This window comes from Zootermopsis nevadensis, unplaced genomic scaffold (genome assembly GCF_977971745.1).
Source record: "Zootermopsis nevadensis isolate Lab colony 2312 unplaced genomic scaffold, Znev_1.0 Znev_ptg000010l, whole genome shotgun sequence".
NCBI lineage: Eukaryota > Metazoa > Arthropoda > Insecta > Blattodea > Termopsidae > Zootermopsis > Zootermopsis nevadensis.
Window position 1 is genome coordinate 12,839,804 of NW_028259142.1, and position 24,534 is coordinate 12,864,337.

The following is a 24,534-nucleotide window of genomic DNA, read 5'->3' on the forward strand; positions in this document are numbered from 1 at the left end:
CATATTTTGAATTCGCGGGATGACTGAGCCAATCAGATCTCGAAGAAGAGAAACGGAAGTGTGGCTTTAGCGACACGGGAATTACGTAGCAGAAAGATGAACTATACGAGTAAACATCTGACTGTGAGGAAGTGCGTGACGGTGTTGTAACTTGGGCAGTTTGGTTCAGCTTCTTTGTGTTTCAAGCACTTCTAAAAGGTTAGAAATACGTTCATCGCAGTTATGATTTGGCGATCTCTGATGAATCCATTGAAACACAACATCAGCAGTGCAGAAAAGTAAGTAGATGTTATTGTTACTGAATAAACTAGTAGCTACATGAATGTTACTATTTAAAATAAAAATACGTCTATTCAATCGTGTGTCTGCTATACCTTTTGCAGAATTACTCATTTTAAAGTAGTTCATTAAAGTGAAATTCGTTAGAAGAAATCCATTTTATAATAAATAATAAAATATATAAATAAGAGTAAATGTAAATATATAGTCGATATTCAGATACATGGGTTGTGCCATATCAAACTGAACAAAATTTAGCAAACATACCATCATCAATTCCTGTGATTCTTATTTTACAAGTAAAATCCATGATGTAAAGGTTTGCCCAGAGTTTAAATTTCATATTGTGACTACATCCATAGAAATTAATGTAATTGATGAATAATTGATAAAGTTTTCTGGATGTAGCAGGACTTTTCTTCTAAATATTTAAATATCAACATTGTTTAAAATGTCAGAAATACAAAATTTGGTGTTCATCTGTAGTTTGTATCAAGGTATCTATTAGTGCAATAGTCTTCTGAATTATTACTTTTGTACCAGCCTTATTTAAAAAATTAGGTAAGCTTTGTAAAATTTTATTTAGCAAGCTGGAACATTTATGAAGTATAAAAATTGTTTAATATTTTTGAGAAAAATAATTAATGTGGCCTTTAGCTCCATTGCCAAGAAATTAACATTACATGCCATTCGTTTCTGATGTTTTACCACACTTGAGGAAGGATAGTGTTTTAGTGGTGGTACAAGTTCTCATTAGAAGAACTGTAAAAGCTTAAAGAACCTTTGTTATCAAAATAATATTTTTAAGTATAATTTCTTTGCGGGTTCTCATGGCAAAAGTCCTTCAAATCAGATTGGTGGAACAGTAAAGTGACTTGTAGCACGCAACTGAGACAAATCACATTTTAACACCATAAAATTTATATAAATAATATATCGCACCAATTGTATTGTTCTACGTAACACAGAAATAAATCAAGTTTAAGACTGACGGGCTACGGTATCCTTAAACTGTCCCTTGAACATAAGTCTGTGCCAATTAATACTTTAGGCATTAAGATAATTTTCTTGCCGTCAGATAAAAAAGTTGCGGATACCAGAATGAGTGTCACGGATTTAACTGTTGTTGCAGTACAGAAAAGCCAGTCGTGTGCTGGAAAGTTCATAGACTTCAGCATGCTGTTATACAAGTAATTAATAAGAACTATACTCAGTTCATTTAAAGAATAAGATTATACTATAACCGTATGTATATTGGTTGTTAATTTAAAGTAATTTCATCAAAATGTTTAATTTACTAACATCTGTTACTAGGAAATGTTCCTGCCTAAACGTTTAAACATTTTACATCACTTCAGTGAAAGTCCACCCTATTTAACTTTTAATGTAGACGTTTGTGTTCAGTAAATTTTTAATCTTCTTAAATATATTCCCACATTGGTTTTTTAAGTTAAGAAAACCTGGTATAAAGCTCTTAATAACCAAATTATTGAGATACATGCATAAGCATTCCCTGAGAAAAGTACTGCTGTACACCAAATTTTGTCAATAAAATCTTCTCGGGCAGTCAGCCGCGTTAGTTGGTTACCGTAGTAAACCGACGTTTCGGGGACAAACTCTGTCCCCATCTTTATGGTTCTGATCTGACAGGCGACTTCCGAGGATCCGGTTACATCAGAACCCTGAAGATGGGGATGGAGTTTGTTCCCGAAACGTCGGTTTACTACAGTAACCAGCTAACGCGGCTGATTGCCCGAAAAGATTTTATTGATTGTACTCGCCGCGAAAGTCTCAAATCCTATACCAAATTTTGTGTTTATCAATTTTTAATTAATGAAGATATTTACATATTTGTAAGAATTAGCTGCTACATCCTAAAAACTGACAGATTTCTTTTAATAATATCTTGTGGTTTAGTCACGATAGCAAACTGAAGCATTAGAAAATACACTTTTATTTCATGGATATCTGCCTGTAAAATAATAATCGATCATGACGTGGATGAGAACACTGTTTGATCTCACATAGAATGACCCTTACATTAATATAACTTCTGACAGCCTACATAAATTTCATAGCCACGATTTACCGCGATAAGAATATTAAATTTGAATTTTGCCCAACGATCTTAAAACCAATTCATTAAAAGAGTTTACGCCCTTAATTTCAGTTAAGTTATTCGATAACGAGTTACGTACCGTCAACAGTGTTGTCAATTGTTACTCGTAAAGCAATTCTGAATAGATAAATGTAGCTTGTGGGCCAACACGAAATACTAAAACAACCAGCATAGACAAATGTAGACTTAGATATTATTTCTGCTTTGTTTGATATGTATGAGCTGGATTCGAAATTGTGACAAATTACAATCTGCGTTTCGTAAGGAAAAATGAAAAGTTACAGGTCTGTCCGTCTGTCTGTCTACAAATAACAACGCAACCGATTTCTGCAAACTTTGTTATGCTAGACCTATAACATAGTATTTTATAGGGTAATTTTTATTGTGACATAATTTGGTTCTTTTTATCAACCACTTTACGTAAGAAACAGAATGAACTTATCTTAAACGGTGTTACAGCAGGCCTTGTCCTTGCAATGCCCTTGCTTTCTTTATTATCCGTTTGTATGCTGTTGTGGTCTATCTTTCATTATTTTTCTTAAACTTATTCTGTTTTCACCTTCCATATTTACTCCATCCCATGTTCCTTTATTTTACTTTCTTGCTTTTATTCATCCTTTCTGTATAATTGAATTCATTGCTCTCTCATTTGTCGCTTTCATTGTTATGATATGACGAAAAATAAATTTCGTTGTGTGACCTGCTACTGAGTTTGAGAGGGACAGACGAAACACCGGCGAATTAGATTGTAGTTGTGCTGGGAGAACTGCGAAACTCACGAAAAATAAATCTCTTCTAGCCGCTCATTGTAGATTGACCTCTTTCGTTTCTAATGGGGTAAGACTGTCTGTAGAATTTCGGCCGCTGAAGGACCTGTTGTCCATCAACGAAACGATGCATGGGCGAATATGGGGTAACGGTGGAATGATATTGACAGGCTATATGCGGACTCGGAGAAATATGTCCCAGTGCCATTACTTTGACAATCATAAATCTCGGATGTACTGACCTGAACGCGAATCTGTGCCCCCAAGGTTAAAAACCGGCAGCAGCTGCCTGTGGCGTGGTACAGCCCGCTGATTTCGTATATTCCATCACATGAGCATTAGATTTCTGCTAAGCAGTTCTTGGAAGGTCCCTGTGTATCGCAAATGTTGCTTTGAGGTTACTTCAAGTACGAAGCTCAATTAATGTGTCGTCAGACATGCATTTTGGGTAACTTCAAAGTAACTGGCATAGCTATAGGAAACTTCAAAGCAAATTTCTGTTATCGACATTTAAAACAAAGACTTACAAAAGAATCTAGATTAATGTCAGAGAAAGGAACTCCCTAAGGCTGCAAACACGTGTCAGGATGGTACATGCGGCAATATATTTGATGGGTAAAGGGAATAATCCAAAAACTATATCTCAAAAAGGGCAGAGAAAGAATGTTTTCTTTCTTTGGTACTTTGTATAGAAGACCTTGAGTCAACAGAAATTACGTTGACGTAAGTCCTTCTTACCGATGATGAAAGGTTTAACGACGCTGATTAAAATGCAGTTATTGTATATAAGCTAATAAGATGAAAATATAATTGTATTGCTGTAGGCTATACCGTTCCCAGTTTTACTGGACTAGACATGTCCTGCTGTAAGGAACAAAATATCGTGTACCACTCTCACTCAAGGTGACCCTAGTAGGTCATTAAGAGATAAGAATTTAATCGCTGCCTACTCGTCTTATGAACACGCCGACTTGATGGACTTTGTGAAGGTTAGTAGCAGAGATAATACCTACAATGGAGATTGCAGATGCGGCTGCAAGAGATGACTAATGACACAGGTTTAAGAAGACAAGTATGAACGTTTAGAGATAAACGCCTTAAATTTGAATTCAGTCTCGATAATCGATTATCGGAAGATTAACTTTCTTCAGTGCACAGAAAATTGATTACGGCCATAAGACTTGGCAAAGATGTTATTTCGTTATTCATTGGTTTGGAATGAACTTAACAGAATGTAAATTGGACTTTCTATACATTACTACCAACCGAGAAAAAAGTAAGAGAATTTTGAGGAATTGACTCTTGTTATTGAATATTCCAAGTTAATCTGGACATTCTACAGTCAGAATAAGTTAACTGAAATAAATGCATTACCAGAGTTAAATAATTTGGGAGATAATCGACAGCGACAGAATGTAACGGGTGTTGGAGAAATTGCGTAATAAGGATCTTCATAATTTCCACTCTTCAGCTCGTCTAATATCTAAAGGGCAATGAAAGAAAGTAGAATAAGTTAGGCGTCTTCATTACAGAAACCAACTTGTTAATGCTGTTAACGGAAATAATCGCTGTTTGTTCTGAAAATCATGTGGAACCCACAAATACATCATGTGGTCAAAATGCATTAATCGATGAAGATTTCTGTCTTCTGGGTTGTTGCGCTGTAGTCTGGTGGATGTTAACCAACGTTTCGGAGGTCATACTGCCTCCGTCATCAGGGCGATGAAGATTCCTGTCTTCTGGGTTGTTGCGCTGTGTAGTCTGGTCGATGTTAACTAACGTTTCAGAGGTCATACTGCCTCCGTCATCAGGGCGATGAGTATGAAGATTTCTGTCTTCTGGGTTGTTGCGCTGTGTAGTCTGGTCGAAGTTAACCAACGTTTCAGAGGTCATACTGCCTCCGTCATCAGGGCGATGTATATGAAGATTTCTGTCTTCTGGGTTGTTGCGCTGTGTAGTCTGGTAGATGTTAACCAACGTTTCGGAGGCCATACTGCCTCCGTCATCAGGGCGATGAATGTCAGACTACACAGCGCAACAACCCAGAAGACAGAAATCTTCATACTCGCTGCTGTGAAAACCTCAAATCTTACAATTAATCGATGTTACAATTAATCGATTAATCGAAAAGTAACTACTCTGTGTTAATGGGCTGAAGCTGTTTACAGGCATATCAAAACCTGCTTAGTCGGGGTATACCTTTAGAAGTGCCTCAAAATGGCGACGTTTAACAACTTCAACTTCAATAACTGTTCTAGTAGCTTTGTGAGACCATCTTCCGTCGTGTTCACTATCGCTGACAGTTCAGTGGTTGCTCAGTGAAAGGCAGGCAGTCAGTCAATCAGCTCACAGGTTACAAAACCTTTGTTTCTTCAAGAGGAAGAGGTTGTTTGCGTGATGTGGAAATGCTTGTTAGTCACAATGAAAGGCATTCTGCTGTTTCGTTTATACCGCAGGTTTCCAAACTTTTATATCTTGCACCCCCCTTAAAACATTTCATAAATTTCACGCCCCCTTCCAGAACAAGTGCAAGCAAGCAGATTTGACATAAAATTTAGCTATGAGTATATTTTTTTTTTATAATTTAGTATATATTATTCAATGAATTTTATTTAAAAAACTGTAATAAAATATACGCTTCATACCTGGGTTAGTGGGATGGATGTGGTTGCTTCTGTGAACATAACTTATCATATCGAGGTTGGAGTTTTGAAATGGCCGCTCTGAGGTAGTTTTCGAGGTTCATCGTAGAACGATACTATGTTTTGATGGCAGTCTCGCACAGGTAGGATGTTGCGAAAGGAAGGTAGATGTTCAGATCTTTCCTGCTGAGGTAAGGGAACTCCTCCAGTGCCCACCCAAAATTCTATGTAGGAAACTGAACTTTTAAAGAAGTATCAGATGTAACGTCAATATAGTTTTCTTCTTCTGCAAGAGAAAGGTCGAAATTTCGAGGCGAATCAGCATGGAATGGATCCGTGATCCATTTGTATTTATCACTTACTGCTTCTGGACTTCTGTACTTAGAAAACCTGGATTGTAGATTAACCAAATGAAAAAGGTTTTTCATACAAACAACACCCGCCCCCAGGGGGGCGCGCCCCACACTTTGGGGACCTCTGGACTTCTGTACTTAGAAAACCTTGGATTGTAGATTAACCAAGTGAAAAAGGTTTTTCATACAAACAACACCCCCCCCAGGGGGGGGCGCCCCACACTTTGGGAACCTCTGGTTTATACTGACAGAACGGTTTCCGGATTCGATTTTCAGGTATGCATAGCCTATACATTTCAAATGTTCCAGCCATTTGATTTAATAATTGTTTGAAAAAGTATTGGTACATGTTATTTAGAGTTGTTCCCTAATATTTTCATTACGTTTGTGATTTGTTATTATGCATCGCTCCACCCTCTGCAAAAGCGCATTTAAACCATCTTATTTGTTCTGGCAACTTTGTCATGTTGGTAAAATATTAATTATTTTATTTTATTAATTTTCGGGCATATTAATTTACTTTTTATGGACCCTATTTAATTGTACATAAAATTATTTTATTTTGTAGTAGAATTTCTGTCATATCCTTGTTATTTATATTCTTACCTACATCAAATGGATAAGTCGTGTGGCTAAAATGTGGAAAGAAAATTTTTGTTGGTTGTGTCTCTTGGGAAACGTTCTATTTATATACCAGATGACAGATGTCAGGACAAAGTTAAAGTCAGCTTCAAGAAGGTAGGTTTAAATGATTCGGTTCTGGTGGAATTCTCAGCATTTTTTTTGGAAAAGCGGGATTTAACGGTAATGCTATTATAATTCCTAGCAACAAATTCAGAAACACGTGATTTAAACGCTTTTCAATCAGACTTAAATTTCTGCAATGGCGCTTTCTATGTCTTTTGACTAGGATATAATTCAGTGTTACATTGAAGTTATGAGGATCCTTTGCGCTAATGACTTGATTCACAGGTGAGTTTCCAACCTCTGTTGGTTGAGCGTGTGGCATTTAATAATAAGATTAGGCGGAGTGCAGAGCGAGATCAATATTTGATCTTGTAATGATCACCTTAGTCATGCGGCTTGCCTTAAACCGATAAAATGTCTCATTTATTAACTACTGTAAATGTAAGGTTTGGTATCTGTGCCTTTCTGTTCATTATTTTTAGATAAATGTCTGTGACTATTTTTGTACGGCTTTTTACATGTGATACCTAATTAAATTTATAGGGCTGATGTGATGAGTCGGGATAGCTCAGTCAGTATAGTGACTAGCTACGGGCTGGACGACCGGGGTTCGTTCCCCGACGGGGGCAGGGGATTTTTCCTCTAGCCTCTGCGTCCAGACCGGCTCTGGGGCCCACCCAGCCTCCTCTACAATGGGTACCGAGGTTCTTTCCCGGGGGTAAAGCCGGCCGGGGCGTGATGCTGACCACTCACCCCCATCTAGTGCCGAGGTCAAGGAAGAGAGGAGCTACACCTCCACTCCCCCCCAAACGCCTACATGGCGTATAGTGGGACTAACTTTACTTACTTTACTTTATGGGACTGATGTGTTTATGAGAATCCGATAGTCGCTAATGTGGTCAGATTTCTAGCCTTTTAATAACCCGCAATTTCATTGACATTTATCACTGCCATGTGTACAAAATAAATTCACAGTTCATGTCGCATCACTACGCCGTTTTACCTTTTAACCAGATCGTTGGTGTTATCGATTGTCTGCATATTTTGAATGCAGATATATGATCATCATCGGACCATGAAATTCTTACACGTTTCGATTGAAGTGAACTGTTGCATTATCGGTATAAATATATAATATTGTAATACTGTAGAATTTCACATTTTCATGGAACCACAAGTGTCCTACTTAGAGAGGTTTTACTGTACTTCCCTGTTATAGGTGTTTTAAGATGTCAATAGTAGTAGTAGTAGTAGTTATATTGCCTGTGTCCTGTGTTTAATATATGGCGTGAGTATGTAGAATTAGGTTTATTGTTTATTGCCTGGATAGGTCTTAAATTTCGTCCATTCTTTATTCCGTAGGGACAATCTAAACATTTGAGTTAGGCATATTTCGCTGTTGTTATATTTATCTGGTGTTGTTTCACGTGGGTTTCGTTTCAATATACGTTATGTCGTGTTTCTTGTTTTTTCATGATATTTTTATATTTTCGTCTCTGAAAAATATTGTGAGTATTTCTAATCCTGAATATGTAAATGTGACCATTTTTACATTTCCCTGCGTTTTGCGTGTTTTATTTTTTGTCATCGGTGTTTTTCCATTTTTACGTATTGCTATGTGTGCGTTGTGTAGGTTGCTTCGAAATGGTTTTGACAACTTTTAATTCAGTTACTTTTACCTGTCTTAATAAGGTGTATGTGTGTAATCTGTTCAATAAATAATTACTTGCTTATTTATTTTTACATGCGTGACATGAGCTGTTGGTGATTAAAATGTCAGTCGAAGTAGATTTTCTGTACGTTTTGAAGTTTAGTTTATTTTGCTCACGACGCCATGTAACCGTATATGTGGTCAACAACATTTCGGAGGAACGTATCGCCTTCATCTTCAGAGTTGAATTTAGTGAACTCTGACGCCGTGTAGTTTTGTGGGAGTTTGCTAAGTTCAGGAAGAACATGGGAATCATATCATAATCGATTGTTTCCGAGGTGGACAAGTTTATGGTTAGGTTTGCCACGACAGGCTTTCTGAAAACAAAATTATTGGCGAAAAATTGTGTTTACCCATAGCGTACCAGAATTAAACAGTTTCCTGAATTTGATTTTCGTTTAGTACTTCCAACTCTGGATACTTGCTTAATTCTGGAGTTGTACCTTATCCGTTGAGGCTTATTGTTCCTTCCGCACCAACAGAAATTAAAACTGATGAGACGTTATTAGAGGACTTGATAGTAGTGATGAGAATAGACAAAATATACGAGGCTGGATATCGGAACAAACACTCCATTTACACCACCTATATACTTCGCAGCTTCTGTCTTCGTGTCAGACTTACGTGGAGCAGCCATGTTGTTTCCACGCCTACTTTACATTATAAGAAGTTCGTACATATAATGAACATCCAATGATATTTAAGCTGGGCCTGACTGAAGGAAGCAGATAAACATCTGTAAACATCATAGCAGGAAAGTTAGCCCAAGTTACATTGAAAGGGCCTTCCGGTCTATTATCTTAGCCAGCCATGCGCATTCGGCTATGGCCCAACCGGACGTCTGGGTTAATTCAGATTCAGTGTGATGATTACCAGAAATGTGTAGACTTCAAACCGAACCGATCACCGAAAAGGGTATATAAATTAATAAAACACAGAAAATGTCACTCAGGGTTGTGAAATAAAAAAAAAACAACATTGAAGAATTAGACGGGGAGAATTAGAGAAAGAATAAACAATTGAGAAAAAGAAGTTATATTCAATATTTTTTTTGTTATCTTGTTTCTACTGTTCATGCAATTATCGCTCACTGTTTACATGCTATTTCTCACTTCTTGAGCCTAAAAGCACTAAGATTTCGTTCATTGGAAATAATAGGCCTACAACGTCTGAAGCTTTAAGATTGATGTCTTTTGGGATGTACGTTAAGTGAATATAGATTTTAAATTGATAGGGTAAAAATATTTCACGTACGGTTTCAGAATTTAAACTGTTAACAAGAAAAAATGTAAACGAATTTTATCAGAGGATAGTAAATTACTATAAAGAAATTATTTTATCTTCCGAGGCAGTAAAGATGGAAATGTGTAAGCAGTAATATGTCCGGTCGCTTGGTATCGTTTTTGTATTACAGGATCTAGTATAGTGAAGGAAAATATAATCAAAAGACGGTGCTTAGGAAAGTATGTGGGTCCATAAATGCTGATAAAAGTGGATAACTTAGAATAGTGCATGACGAAGAATTGTGTGACATCTGAGCTGCGGGGAGTCTAGTGTTGTTAATGTACTGAAATCGTAAGGCGTTATAATATTGATATGTAAATATATTTGAACGATGGAAAGAGATAGAGGGAAAAGATTAAGATGGGATAAAATGTCGGTTGGATTCAGACAATGTGAGGTGTAGTTTTAATGTTAGTATAAGCATTTTGTACTTATTTCATCTTTTACCTCTAATTATCAGTAATTTTCTGGCTAATAAAACATTTTAATTTGTTGACGACAGTAGTATATTCAAAAACAGCTCCCCGTTTTAACTTGTGTATTGCAAATTAGCCTGACAATTGTTTTTATTCCAAAACATTTTGCTCGTTATTTTATAAATTTTGTTATTTTACCGTGTTAAAATTATCAGTTAACTAAATAAAGCCACTTTGTTGTGTATACGGGCTAATATTCTTACGTAATCCCTTTCTCTAGATTATGGGACGTCGGAATGATTATAGACCGAAATTCGACGTGGTAGATCTCTGTTGTCATTACAGTCACTCACTACTTGCAAACTATTTATGACAGAGCTTTATATAACTGGATGGTCCAAATATGTAAATGGAAATTTACTCATAAAAGCTTTACAGAACACTTTGTTGCTGCTAATAATAATAACCATTACAAATTCAGCAAATATAGGCGCTCATATATTTCAGTTCCCAATATTTATAATTAACACGAATGAAATGAAAAATTATCATAATTTTGTTCCAGGGCTAATTTTAATTCTTGTGTGTTCATCGTGCATGTGGACTGAAAATTGTTATTATAATTTGTCGTACGTCTGTTTATTTTAATTTCCTGATCGAACAGCTGAGTCAGGAAATTTGACTGGCTACATGGAAGATTCTGTTTATGGCAGGGTTATGAATTTCTCGTTCTGACGACAATGTCATACGCTCTGGGACATTGCCAGACTTTTATCCAGCAACTCCAGGGACAAAGTGGCAAAGCGTGAAGCTCTTCAGAGTACAGCTTTAACTTTCCTCTCCCCGTGCACCTTCATGTGAGAGATGGGTGATTAAGTACAAGAAAGAATTCTGTGTTAAATTCGGTACACATTTTAATGATCGAATTAACGGTAAGAGCAAACTAATTGGACGATATATCGGACTCGTGTCTTCTTGAGAGATATACGTGGTTTAATAAAATCTATGCCTGTGCATATCGAGACAATACTTTTAGACCATCTTCCGTACCTTCAATCCACATTTTTCACCACTCACCACTGATGATCTCACGCTGCATAGACTGTGCAGCTGTTTTCAGCGCCGTTAGTGAGCGATTATTGTCAGCATGAAGGAAGGTTCTGGGAACTTGACAGTGATATTGTGGGGCATAAAATAAAAGAAAAAGCAAATATAATATTGAGGCCGCAAGGTTAACAAAGGCATTGTTTTGCAGTTTGCCTGTTTGGTTCAGTTGTAAATGGAGCAGGCTAATTATTTCACGGTACGACGAAATTGTGGTTGTGGTTTCCGCTACATTAACATTTGTCTCATACATTCTAATTTGAAGTTACATCAAAAGCAAAATATAAATATTTTCATTTGCGGTAAGATCATTCATGTATAACTAAGGTGCAGTTTCCATGACCACGGCTGCAATAACAGTTGTAGTTTCCGAAATGTAACGTTGAGGTGAAATATTTTATATAGTAGTCATGTACCTGTCAGTTCCACATCAGTAGAGAGTTGGGAAACTCAGCAAATTGTTAAATATCAGATAGAAAGTATCGTGTATGTGTAAACTGTTTGTACACGACGAGTATGTGAATACAGTCTATAAATACAAAATTCATTGCGATGAATTATTTAGTTATCCGTTTTTGTAAATAGTAATCTGTTATGCACTGAGGGCCTCACTATATACTGAAATATTGATAACTTCTAGAAATTTGTTCAGAACGTCAACTTAAATTATAAAATTACAAAATAATGACAATTATGAGAATGATAATAATTATTGTAACAAATACCATGGAGAACATTACATAATAATGAACTTAATAATTTATACTTCTCACCAGTGATCCAGTAGAAGAGAACGGCATTTAGTTTGAAAATCTGAAATCCCAGGACCACTTGGGAAATCTGAATGCAGAAGAGAAGATAGTATTCATACGAATCATTTTATGAAGGCGTGGATTGGATACTTCTGCCTTAGGGTAGGGTCCAGAGGTGGGTCTTTGGATCACAGCAGTGAACCCTTATGATTGACCAAGGGTTAGGAATTTCTTAACAAGCTAAAAGATTATTCAGTTCTTAAAACTTTGGCGCTGGAAATTAGTTAACAGGCCTAATTCAGTTGAACCTAATTCGTTATTATTCACACACTGATTCAAAAGCCAAGTGGTTAATCAAAGTTAATTTGTAAGTCGAGAGATGGGGCACAAAGAAGATGTTTATGCAAAAGGATACCATTGTATCTGTAACAAAAGTATTGTCAAAGAAACAAAACGGTGTGTTCCCGTATATGAGATGTCCCTGAGTTAGGAAATTTCGACTTAAAACTTTCGCACATACGAATTTATCTATAAAATGTATTTATTTTTAATGACGCAAATTGATACAAATCAGTCGCTATTCTTGGGGACTACTTGAGGATGTAGAGAGCAGCTCTGTTCCGCAAGTTGTTTGTTGCGATCAAAGCGACAGAAATGTACCCCCGTAGGTGATCCGCGGTAGTGCAGTTCATTGACGCTCTAGGTCATATGCAGATCCTATGCGGCTGAATATCGGTGTCGTCTCACACAGCCCCCTGCCTCAAAAGGACTCAACTCGCAGATTACCTAGGAAATACAGGCAATCTATTGGTATTTGTAGCTAGGGGTACGTATGTTGTCGTGAGTAGTCACAAAACAAGTTAAAATAAAGGTTAAAAAATATAGAAAAATGCTGATGAGACACTGAAATTAAATAAATCAATGTTCGTTCTACTTAGAGTTGACAGGGTAATTGGGGTTGATTTTTGGTCACCTTATGTTCGGAATTGTACGGGGTGAATCTACTCTTGTACACCATAACTTTCCCTTTTCAGTATGACCTTATATTGATCTGTATATTTGATATTAATGTTTGTTTCTAAATTTGTGCGTAGAATGATGTCCCTGTAGTGGCAGAAGGAAAGCTTTTGTTGAAATAACAAAATATTTGTTCTTTTGTTGTCTCTTGTTTCAGTACTGCCATTAAGCCAGTTTATCTTTCTAATGTTTTTTTTCAACATGTACTAATTTGAGCTTAGTTATGGATTAAATGAGACATTCTAAACGCGCCTTGAAGAATATGATGAAGAACTTCAATATTTTGATAAATATACAAGAATCGTCAAACACCTTTACAATATTACTTGTTAGGTTTAGTGTAAATATTGTTAAATTTAATACAGTTTTAACAAAAACATGAATTAAAAATATTTTTATTGAAAGGTTTGGTTGGATAATATTAGAGCGAATTAACCGTCGAAGATGGTCATTATTAGGTAAAGGATATTGGTTAAATACCTAATTTATTACAAAGTTATATTTGACTGTTACTATATAGCCAAGGACCCATGCAGTCGTTAAAACGTATCTAATGGTCATGCACAGTTTTTAATCCGTGTGGTTTATAAACAATTAATGTTTAGGAAGTCTGTTTACAACCTTACGTCACATTGAATCGAGATGCGTTTTGTATTTAAATTTTTTTGAAGAGTATCGGTTTTGTTTTTACATATATTAATATGTTTTCGTTCCTTTTTATGAAACCCATCCATACCCATACAAAACAACCAAATACAATTATAGTTTTATATCTTAAAGTTTGGTTTTTGAATGAAACAGCAAATATTAGAAATTAGGAGAAAAAAATATTGAACACTTTCTGTACTTAATGTTCTCATAATAATATAACATTAATTAATATAATTAATATAACAGTGCATTTGCTTAATACACTTCGTCCTTCAGAAAAGCCAAGTGCCTGGTCGGAGATGAAGCTCCTTCTGAGTACCAGGGTTACGATAATGTGCTCTTTGGTCAAGGCTATCGCAGACGTCATGGAGCAGTGTTGAATGATGATTAACAAGGGACAACCGAAGAAGTCTGAGAAAAACTGCTTCTCCTGCCATTTCTTCCACTTCATATCTCCCTAGAAGTCACCCGGGAACCATATCGTTTAAATGTAGTGGATGTGTTGCAATTTCCATGTCCATGTTGTTTGGTTACGTCACAGCTTCACGGAGGTTTCAGTACCACTGTTCGCAGTGTTGCTGTCAAGCTCCTAACACTGCACAGATGGCCTCAGACGCACACAAGTCTGTAATAATATGAATCAAGCCATGGTTTTATAGCAGACCATGTGTGTAGCTGTGCAAGGTTTGCCCCGAGATAACTCGAATTGCCAGCGTTAGTAATTGTTATAGTTGCTCTGAAAGCAGGAGGCCCAAAATAATGACTGTGTTTTCAGCAACACTTCTGGGAAATGCTCGTAGCCTCCAACAAACAATGAACGTGATTCTTCAGAGACGGGTTAAGGGACTATGTGTGCTCGTAGAGTGCACTTTTGTTTTAAGAAATAGGAGTAAGAAATTAAAATAAGTACTAGGGAGTTTCTAGACATTCTGCAAATGGCGTTATACTGGCAACTGATGTTTCGTTATTTCCAAGCGTACCAATAGATTTTAGTTGTTCGTATGTATGTACTGATGCATGAGGATTATGTATGTAATGTAATACATGTTTGTGCGTGCATATATGCATGTATATGTAGCTAACTAATGCACGCTTGTATGTATGTGTGGGTCACAATAGCTTATTTACGCATCCAATTTATTATTCGCAGTCCTTACAGACCACAGTGTAACACTTTTCATCTGAGTGAGCGTCGTTAAAAATAAAAACGACAGGCTATTATTTTACAAGGCGTGTTAGGGAACCACAAAGGGAGAATCCAGCCAGGAAACCCAAGGTAATAAATTTTATAGTACGGAAGTGAATTATGAAGTGAAGTTCATTAAATGGTTCTGAAATTTGTTGAATTACAGACTACTGTGCTCTTTGAGGATGGAAATGTACGTGTCATAAAGGATGCGTTTTGGTTAGCTGTGTTAAGTATCACGATTGTAAGGAGACGCTCAGCCATTTAGATGGGCAGGGTGACGTTTATAATCTTAGAATTACGCTGGAGGACCTCAGCAGAAGAAAAGTGATGGCGGTTTTTATATGAAACCACAGATTTCTTGCTTACGACACTGACTTTCAAACTGACAATATAAATCGATGGTTTACACTAAACGATTAATAATATTGTATTTAGAATTTTAATCTCTTTGACAAAGAATTTATTGGTTTAGACTGTATTCTTTTACTGATACAGTGATAGTAGGTTTTGATTGACCATAAACGCTTTGCTGACTTAATATTATTTCGTGAGCTGCGGGGCAGGGTCGGAGCCTCCCTGTCCTTAGCTGAGGTGAAACAGAGGAGTTAATCCTCGTTATAAGTCGTAGCCATAAACGTGTAGTTAAAAGTAAGGGTACATTTTGTTTAGTCGTAGTACCCCGGATTTCGTGTTTCGGGGTAACACAAGAGAAAAATAAATTACCGGCAATAGTGGTACGGAGGCGGCTCACATTACAAAAACAGATCTATAAATTTGGTAGTCCTGGCCGGCCGTTACGTTGTATAAGGGTCATCGTACCATGATAGCGAATTGCTGGAAATAAGGTTTGGTGGAGGGGTGACTAAGGGGTTGGAACGTGAAAGTAAAACGGCCAACCACGACGTCATAACTGGAAAGTGACATGATAACATTAGTTCCCATTCGCATTTGGAATTTTTCGGGGTTTTTTATTATGTTTCTCCCGAGCAACCAACCTACAGCCTTACTGCTGGTGCTTTTAAAGATATCTGTCCTGTTTAAAATCAATGAAGGGGGTTTATACATTACACTCAGGACATTTGGCGAATATGCGAACCTTCATCCATGCAACCCCTTCCTGAGATAACTTTCGAAATGTGCATTAGTACGAATAAAGATTCTGGATTTATATTTTAAAATTTAGTTCACATGATAAAGGAGAATAATGTACTAAATGTACATTTTTATTTTCAGTGATTTAATTTAGGAAACGTAGAAATGGCTGCCTTTAGGTCAATCTTTTCTTAAATTTCATATTCTATTTACAAGGTGGATTGGTACGTCGCTCACATCTAAGTTTCTTTGACAACTTCCTTTTAAGTGACAATGCAGTTAATAATTAATGTTTGTGGGTGCAACATCTAAATAAAACATGAAAATAACCCAACAATAGCGAATAGAAAAACCGATATGTCCAAGATTTGCCATGTGACTGACGATGGAACCTAAATGTACACATTCACGAAGCAATCTGTCAGGAAATATCCGGACTGGTTACATTGTCGACTTTACTATACACACATCGACCATTTGTACGCGATACGAGGCATATTTCAAAACCGCGAAGACAAGCACACGTTTATTCTTGCCATATCAGTTTTCCCTTTCTATATTTAGACGCTTATTCTATTTTGTTTTAAATTGTGTTTCTTTTTTAATTTATGCCCCCCCCACTAGCCGCTCTAGGAGAGTGCGTAGTTCCTAGTGGCCAAACCGTCAGTGGTTATAATGGAAAGAATATCTTTGTAAAATAAAGGGATAGATAAGTTCCCCTCGTCCTAAGAAAGGAAAATATGGAAAAGAAGTTTAATTTGCACCAAGGATGCATAGTCTGAAGTCACGTCGTTGTAGCTTAGTTATTTCTTGGTTCGCTAGAAGGAGATATTCCAGGGAGTAAGAAAGTTTCACATAGGATTCCATCCACAAGTCTCATCGCTGGTGTGGGACAGTTAGCGAATGGGAAACTGTAGTTTTTACGGTAGGTTATTCGGAGAAAGAACAAAGAAACCTGTATTTTTTAATCAGAATAGAAAGATGTATTTTATAATCAAGTTCGGAGTTTTCCAAATGAGTTTCTGCTATGTCATAATTCCTTGACCTTGATATCGAGGGCATTATGTCAAAAAGGGCATATCAACAAAATGGCATTTGTAGAAAACTTAATTCTTATGGTTATATGTTTTGACATTATTAGTTGAGAATTCACGTACTCTTGGTTGCGTTGTAACTATCCACATGTCCAGATGTGGCCGTCTGTATCACTGCGTACGGCAGCATCAACATTACACCCTTCTGGCATGACATACATCCCACTATTTTGTGTTGTTGCACGATAAATATCCGATTACGTAGATGTGGTTATACGCATTTCTATCGAAGTGCTCTATGATGATATTTATTTCAATTACTTCTTGAGTAGCTGATACTTGCTCATATGTTAAATAAATTACTTCCTTTAGTTTCCTGAATGTAATCGGAAGTTTTATTACGTGTTCACACCGCTAAAGGAATATACCATGAGCCAGATTAATCCAGTTTACACCCTTACACCATCTTTTCTTTTACATGTTATTTTGCAAAGCTAAACAGACTACTTACTGCTTGTAGCACTGCATAAAAGTCTGAAAGTATTTAGTACCTGTTCCCTTAAATAATCAATAAAACGTGTAAGCATTTAAGTGATACATATTTTTATTTATCATTTACGATTGAATGTTTTGAGAAGGCGGATTAATTATGAATTGATGTTAGAGTTATATTAGATATTCTATTATAGTTTATGAGAAATTTGATTATTTCTCTGCAATTTGATTTAAGAGAAATCCGCTAAAAAAAAGCCTGCATTAAGAGCACAAACAAAGAACAGAGTACATCCAAGCTGCAGAGAGAATAATGCTAAAATTACACTTCTTAAAATAAGAAACTATCAAAAGTTGCCCGTGCTACAATCCTTGAAGCAGTATGGGGCAGTGGAGTTCAAGCTCCACTCTTTCTTGACTTTCGCATTAGTTTCAGTTGAGTTGTCAGGATTACCCCTTGGCCTCTTTGCCCCCAAGAACAGGGCCCCTGCGCTCATTGAATAGGAGTATGGGTGTGCTTAGTGCTGGTCTGGAAGAAAAACGGAAGAATCTTTTGTCCCTATCGCAAACCGAGACTCGGCCGCAAGTCGCGTAATCAGCCACTGTACTTACTAAGCTGTCTAGTATTTAATAAGGAACTATGAATATTAAAAGTAACTCAAGAGTGTCGAAGTTAGGAAATGGAAGCCACTCAAGCTATTATGAAGAGAGATCGTTACTGTAGCAACGATTAGGCTACCTGCCTGCCTTGCATGACGGATGAGATGCCGCTAAATCATGGCGCAGAACGACATCTGGCAAATAACATAAAAACATTTACGAAAAGTAAGCGAGACTTATATACTAAATAAAGCCTATGGTAAATAAGTCCACATACAGTTATAAATAAGAAATTAATGTAAGTACTTTGACCTTCTAGTTGTTTAATAGTTCTTCTTAATTGCATTAATTATCACGTTGGAAGATAAAGTGTAAGAACTTAGCAGACTTGTGAAATGGTAACGCTCCAGACATTTATTCGGGAAGTATCCAACTCGAATCCTCATTAAGGATTGTTGTAATGTTCTTAGTCTCTCCATGCTGTGGTACATGAACCTGATACACCATGATCGCCTCCTTTCGAATTCTTCATGAACTCAGTGTTCATCTACGTCCTTCGATATAACGCCCGTTGCTTAATCTCAGTTAAAAGAACCAAATAACAAATGAATCAATACTATGTCATTTCTGAGCTCCAGTTTGGTTCTTTCTGAATACTGTGTCAGTAGTAGTGCATATAATGTTAATGTCATATTTAAAGTTTTGTATGAATTTTACCGTTCATTTCAAAACTTAGTAGCGAGATTCATCTGTTTCACCGTTCGTTGTCGAATTAAAATACAAACATTAGTTTCGTATAGAAATTTACCGATTTCCGTAAATGTGTAATTATATGTAAATTATTTATCTGAAATTATAAGATATTAATGATAAAATATTTACGTCAATGATATTTTATTAAATTTCCTCCCTCCAAGTAATACTATACCGGTGCTTATAAATTATAAGGAGACTAATCATGAAGCAATGTACAAATTCTTTAAAACCCAGTGTAAACCATGAATTTTATGCTGAATATTGTGTCTCAAAATACATAAAAACCCGGGTACATAATAGTGGGGCTGGCCATAACTGCTCCCTGGAGGCACAAATGTGGGTGGCGCTGGCTACATTATTTGCTGCTATTTCTATGACACAACTTCAACATTTTTATGCCTTTTTTCCCGTTAAGTTATAAATAAAAAATAAAGCGATTTCTCACTTGCTTCCAAACTACAGCCTTTCTCGGGGCAAATATACACACTGCATGCAGGCTTACTGCTCGCGTTCTCTCGTGCAGTGACACGAATGATCAGAACTGAAACATGTTCAGAGACAAGTCATTGTAAGTAATCGCATTTGAAGAGCTCAGAGTAAAAGTGTCGTATAAGCAACGGGCATTACGTTTCTAGTTTCTGGCATTGTTTCATGTCCAGTTTATCAAATATTAAATTATAAGTATCTACTCTCATTGTAAATTTTGTTCTTTATGATAAACGTCTACGTTACAACACATTTTATTTAAAATTATTTTAAATTAAATTATTTATGATTAATTTTATGTTGTTAACATTCTCCATGTTAGTAACATATTCCTAATTTATTTAACGAAGACATTTATTTTAGTGGTAGTGAGCTTTAGGAATGGTGTAGTCCGTTCTCCGACATGGTTGAACTATATGTAGAAAAAAAACGCATGGATGGGACAAGAGGTGTGCACCGGTTATTGGTCGGGAAGCCTGAGGGGAAGAAACCGCTGGGGAGACCTAGACGTAGATGGGAGGATATTGTCAGGCGGGATCTATGGGAGATAGGAGTCGAAGGAAACTGGATTTTGTTGGCCCAGGACAGGGTCCGGTGGGGGGCTTTGGTTAAGTCGGTAATGAACCTTCGGGTTTGTAAGCCATCTAGTTAGTTAGTTATATATAGAAAAATAATGTTAAAGAGTGTAATATATCGATTCGAGTATTTATTGCGACTACATATTATGTTGTCATACTTATAAGTTATTAAGGGAACAATAATGGTTGAAAGCATGCAAAACCATTGTGCCTTACTCAATCAACATAAATTATAAAGGCCTGTGTTTAATATTTTTCGAAATATGAATATTAAAACTATCAGGTATATGGTCTATTAATTTTTAATAACGATTATTATGTTCGTATGTGTCTGATTCCCATTTAACACGGCGTTACCTGCAGGCAAAATTTCCAGTACAGTAGATACATTATATTTTTATGATTTAAATAACAATTATTAAATGCAGTCTGTAAATATAAACTGCACTGTTCCTGAACCCTACGAATTTTCATTTTCCGTCGCTTCTTATAGTAATTACTAGCAGAGTGCCCATATTATTACCGCGGAAAAATTCGACAAATGCTAACGTGCTTACAGATGTTTAGCGTCGTTCTTGTCTTGCTTGCTTACCAAGCTACGGATACCACTTCACCAGGACTCAAACCTATGACACATTAACATAATTTTCCCTTTTTTATTGTAATCTCCTTGCCGAAACAAATAATTTTCTTCCTGAAGTCGTTCTTTAATTGTGTTTAGTTTCCTGCCGATAGATCCTTTCTCCATTGGGTCTCAAACCCAAGAATTATTTTATCTGAAGTGTTCCGTGTTTTTCTGAAGTATTTTCTTACCTATTCGTCTTTAATGATAAGTTTATTCACTTATTCTTAAAAGACTTAATATACTTCCGCACGTTGCAATAAAAATCATCAAAAATTACACTCTCGAAGCGTCTTGACAATTTTTAGTTGAATAGGTACGATTTTATGGTCAGTAATGCAAACCATACGGCCAAGAATCATTTGACGACGTTTTCATGGTTATGAATATTAAAGCATAAACGTGACATGCATTGGCTCTTATTTATTAAGTTTTGTATTGTTCGCTTCTTCCAAAAGCTAATCAAGTATTCTGAAAATAATTTTTCACAGATGGGTTTAATTATGTTAGGTATTATATGTTTTAGGGAAGTAATATACATTTTAACTATTAGACTACACAGTCAAGCTAACTTTCTTCTACTGTATAATGTTTAATTTGAATTTCTTTTCCGCAGTATATAATTTGCGTTCATTAGAAACAGTTTTAAAGTATTTTTTACCAATAGTCTTCTCGGGCTATCAGCCGTGTGATAGCCCGAGAAGACTTTATTAATGAAAGCCGCCGTGAAAGCTTCACATCATATACTTTTTACTATTTATTCTCGCCACTAGAGTTGTTTTAATAGATTTTTACACTTTATTTTTACTACGTGTTTGGAAAAATGAAAGACGAAGTAACTTCTCTTATATGGTGTGTTTTAACGACACATACGTAAATAAATGTTTGGAATCGCTGGTATGCGTAATGGTTCAGGTCTCTCACAACATTTTAAAATGTCGGCTACAAACAAATTGTATTTCTTTGACATCCTGTGTTTTATTAACATTTGACGTTGAAGATCCTCAGGCAGGCAAAAGATTCAGACATTGTGCTTCTCTCTGGTCAAATTGTAAAACTTTATGGGTGTCAGGAGTAAACAGCTGATGGGGATGAGAACAAGTAGTGAAAGAAGAAGACGGCACTTTAATAAAAGTCACACAAGGAGTGGGAAGGAATGAAAGACGGAAAACGAAAATGCTGGACAAAAGAGGAGACGCTAGATTGAATGACAGCTCGTAGAAAACAAATAAGGAAACATTTTTTGTGTAGTCGGGAAGAAAGACAAAGGAATGTTTCTTACTGCTGTATCGTCTCATTCTTGTCATTCTCGACGTCGTTTTGTGTCGTGTTTCTCTTCTCATTTACTTTAAGATTCGTATTTGCCCTTTTCGTCCTCCCACGCACAGTGGGTGGTAACTCCACAGCTTTGGAATTAGTCAACCAGACCGATCTTCTGTGTGAGGCCGCAGAGGACATGCTTTAATTTTGATCGATATAATAGAATTTTATTTTGATATCGATTCTCTGGATAAGAAATATGATTAGGTATATGGTAGCTGACTCTCTTCTTCTTCTTCTTCTTATCATCCTTCTTCGTCTTCTTCTTCAGAAACCATGAAAGATTTCGCTATTTATGTGGAACCGTTGGCTGAAGTTACTTCTTATCTGAGGGCTCTGCAATAGGTTAGAAGCGGGTTCTGCTGAGTAAGCATAAATGTACGTATGAAATTTGCATATTTACTCACGTGGTTTATTTAAAGACAAGAAATGTGAAAAGTGACATATGACAGAACATAAATTTTTCAGCATTTTTGCACGTGCTGTTTGCTGCTCTTATAACACGGACGATATAAAGAAATTTCAGCTGGCCCTCGTCCACTTGGATGGCTCGTGTAATCCGAGTCTAGTTAAGGTAGTATTCCACTAGAGACTGGGGAATATCATAAAGTCTCAGTCAATACAGCAAGTTTCCCGAGGGACATTTTAAATAGGTCCTTGAACTTTTAAAAGATTCCATTCGAAATCAATGTTTCTTTCAATTCCGTTTGATACTATTTAGAGATAAACTCTTCCCCAGCGTTTTAAAACAATTCTCCAGCTTTACTTTCATTTTTACTTCTGCTTCATTTCCTTAATTTGAATTACTTATTCGACAGTCTCCACGCTTTTCTATCAGAAGGTCCACTTAGTTCCAAAACTGAAGTATGCCACACTAAATCACAATAAAACACTTGCATCGTAAATATATGCTGCCCATAAACATGGGCATATGATAATAGTATACTTTTAATGTGCACAAACGGATTATTATATGCATGTAGCTTAATTAAGTACTCGTTTTTATCCGCCATTTTCTTTAAGTAAACTACTGAAATAATTACATTGCAATTTAATATTAAATTCTTAAGAACGTATATTTATATTCACCAGAATTATCTCCGTTGGGACTTGATGTGACACATGACAATAAACATAAAAAAGTAAGTAATCACTTTTTATTAAGTTCAAGTACAAGAATGAAAGGATGTAACATAACACGTATTTCTGTTGTCTCTTTGGTGCCCCATGGTGATAAGGTTTCATAAATATTAAATATATCTGCGGGTTTGTTAAATGGCGTATGGTTGCCTAGTGACGAAATTGTGGCAGGCGTAGATCTGTTTATGCATTATACCTTATTTAATTTCATAGCAAACGTCAGACATGACAGAAGGAAACGGAGAAAAGGGAGTATTTCTTATTGGGCCTAAAGATATACTTTGGTTACCAGGTCGTTTTTAGAAGTTGCTTCCTCCAGCAGACATGCTCCCTGAACAAAGTTTTAAACTTGTCGGAGAAGTAGGTGTCATAGGAGTAAAGAAACCGCCACTGGGGGAAGATCAAATAGGTTTAGACGCAACTGTCGGTTTAGAATGAAAGCGAATTGTCGTTCGCATGCCAGGACGCGTAAGGAAACAGACAATACAATACGCTCCACTCCCTCTCGTTATTCCAAACTGTCCCTCGACGGCAGAGCATATCCGCCAACTTGACAAGAGAACAGGATGGATAACCGGCGCAAATACACTGAGAAATGCTTGTGTGTTACATCATGTAGGGCCTAGTCAGAATGTGCAATTAGTCTGTGAGTGGGAGCATCGAACAACAGTGAGAAATAAATATGTGAGAAATTAGACACCTTTATCGGTTCTTAATCTGTTTTTAATAAATCCTTCTGATGATGTCATTTTAAGTATATTATTTACCTTATAACGTTAAAAATAACAAACGTAAGCTTATAAAAGGTAGTATCAGCATCATAACACAAAAGCAACCCCACCGTTGCACATTTTAATTTTCTGTCGTCTACGCGAACTTTTGAAGTTTTATTTACACTGGTTCCGTCTACTATAAGGTCCCGAAATTGTTTCTGGTAATATTTCTTCAGCTTTTGTTAACGTAATGTTTTGTATAACAGGAACGTGGCACCTGTGCGAAGTACAATTTTAGTTTTGGGTTTCGTGGGAATAACTAATGGATAATTGTAGTTAGGCACTTCGACCCTTCATCCAGACAGTCTTCATGTCTGCAACCCGCTTAACTTTCTCTTAAGTACCGTCACCTTCACTCGTCAATTTCACAGTTCATGTCGCTTCATCATACAACTACTACCTAACTTTTAAACCTGGTTAGTGGTGTTGTCTTTCCGAATTACACGTTTCGATTATATTTACAGGCAGTCTTACGAGTAGTTATGTTTCTGGAGAGAGTTTTTAAAGCTAGTCCCTGTTTCCCCTAAGCTCAAAGTTGCAATGAAAGTTTGCGTTCCCGAACGAACGAAAAAATTAGCCAAAAAATTAGAAATAATTTTATTGCCTGGAACGAATCATGCAACCAACGGAAAAGTTCTGTAGACAACAGTGGAAAAATAAACATTCTTGT

At 36.4% G+C, this 24,534-nt stretch overlaps 1 long non-coding RNA gene across 3 annotated transcripts in view; it reads left to right on the forward strand.

Moving 5' to 3' along the window:
- Positions 1–96: 96 nt before the first annotated feature.
- LOC110841515 (uncharacterized) overlaps positions 97–24,534 on the forward strand; it is a 290,669-nt gene continuing 266,231 nt past the window's right edge. For all 3 annotated transcript variants that reach the window (XR_015534556.1, XR_015534555.1, XR_015534557.1), the window contains exon 1: positions 97–278. This is a non-coding gene — a long non-coding RNA (uncharacterized LOC110841515). The remainder of the gene's footprint in view (positions 279–24,534) is intronic.